Source organism: Narcine bancroftii, chromosome 2 (genome assembly GCF_036971445.1).
Source record: "Narcine bancroftii isolate sNarBan1 chromosome 2, sNarBan1.hap1, whole genome shotgun sequence".
NCBI classification, from domain to species: Eukaryota; Metazoa; Chordata; class Chondrichthyes; order Torpediniformes; family Narcinidae; genus Narcine; species Narcine bancroftii.
Window position 1 is genome coordinate 163,107,265 of NC_091470.1, and position 2,066 is coordinate 163,109,330.

At 42.6% G+C, this 2,066-nt stretch overlaps 1 pseudogene; it reads right to left on the minus strand.

Moving 5' to 3' along the window:
• Nucleotides 1-740: 740 nt before the first annotated feature.
• LOC138755989 (U6 spliceosomal RNA) lies at nt 741-809 on the minus strand (annotated as a pseudogene).
• Nucleotides 810-2,066: the final 1,257 nt, after the last annotated feature.

Here is a 2,066-nt window from a genome sequence, read left to right on the forward strand (position 1 = left end):
GTCTCTGCCTTGGTCCACTGCAGGCCTTCTGGTATGGACACTGGGGTGGGGGGAAACACCTCGGGCTGGTGTTCCAATGCACCAACTTCGCTTGTTCTGTGGTTGAAGTTGTTTATTTGGAAAATGCCATCAAAATAGCCTTCCTGAGTATCCACAGTCACTATGAAGCTTTAGAGGTGAGAATGAAAGCCTCAGAGCATGGATGGCATGGGGATCTTTGCCCTGGGTAGTAATGGTCTGTGTACTGAGAACTCCACTGCTCGTCATGTCAACTTTTCCTCTTAATTTCATGCTGGGGGTTCCAGTTCAGGAGTCCAACATACAGCAATCCAGTCAGTACTGAACTCCTTCATTCATTTTGTGAGCCAACCTAGATTTAAGTGCTCAAATGTCTGGAGCGGGACTTGAATGCATGGCACTCTCTTCTCATGAACAAATTTTGTAATGTTCTATTTTTAGATTGCAACCAAATAAGCAATGAGTCGATAAGAGTGGTGATGGAAGCCACACCCAATGGAAGTTCTTTAAATATAAATCTTAAATTTTGATATACAGCATGGTAACAGGCCCTTTCGGCCCATGAGCCCGTGCCGTCTAAATTCACACAATTGACCTACAGTGGGAGGCAACTGGAGTGTCCAGAGGAAACTCACGCAAGCATAGGAATAACTTACAAACTCCTTACAGACATCGGCAGATTCAAATCCCGATTGCTGGCGCTTTAACAGTACTGCGCTAACTGCGCAGGGGCCATGCTAATCTTCTCTGTATCGTTCCAATTTTAGTATATGTGCTGCCGAAGCGAGCACAGTACTGCGCTAACTGCTATGTTAAGTATCTCGCAATCATACACACGCTGCCTGCAGGCATGTCTCTCCATCTTCAACAAGAATCGAGAAAGTTAACCCACTCAGCCATCTTCAATTCTCCTCCACATGGATAATACTAATTTAACGCAGCCTGCGGTTTGTAAAGAAGAGGAAAGTAGAAGAAGCTGGCGGGATAATCTTCTTAAACAGTCTCTTCCACAGACCATTTTATGTGAATAGTGTATTAATGAGTCGGGAGGAGTGATTTTTTTGGGGGGGAATAAGGGAAGAGACTTGAGCAGCGCTTCAGTATCCCAACACAGTTGCAACAAAATCCACATATAACCCAATTAAAGCTAGATTTTGTGAGGGGAAAGCCATCAAGAGAGTTAGTTCTCTCAATGAGCAGTATTAACAGGATCTTGGACCTTCAGCTCAATGCACATGAATTTCCCCAGCTTCCTGGAACCCAATATTGAAATGAAATCAGATCTCAGCACTGGATGAAAGCTTGACTGGTAAATCCTGTAATAAATAATAGGACTTTACAGCTGGTTTATGAGAATCTCTGCAAAAAACCTTTCTTCACAGATGTTGTCTTGGAGCAATTTTTGGAAAACTTTGGAACCAAGAAGTCAGAGATGGAGCTAACTTGGTGAACTCTGAAAGAGGCAATTTGAAGCTTGATCAGGGTTTGGTTATCAAACCTTCATCAAATAACTTCTCTTCATTATAAGATCAGGACCAGCCATATTTACCATTTGCTTTACCACTGAGGTTGCAGTGTGAGCCATCAACAGTTCTACATCATGTAAGATATTCAAATTGGTTTTATTTATTCGTAATTAACATAACATAACAATTACAGCACGGAAACAGGCCATTAGGCCCTTCTAGTCCGCACCGAACCAAACACCCCTCTCTAGTCCCACCTCCCTGCACAATGCTCATAACCCTCCATCTTCTTCTCATCCATATACCTGTCCAACTTTTTCTTAAATAATACAATTGACTCCTCCGCCACTATTTCTCCCGGAAGATGATTCCACACAGCTACCACTCTCTGAGTAAAGAAGTTCCCCCTCATGTTACCTCTAAACCTCTGCCCCTTAATTCTTAACTCATGTCCTCTTGTTTTAATCTTTCCTCCTCTTAACGGAAATAGTCTATCCACATCCATTCTGTCTATCCCTTTCATAATCTTAAATACTTCTATCAAATCCCCTCTCAACCTTCTACGCTCCAAAGAATAAAGAC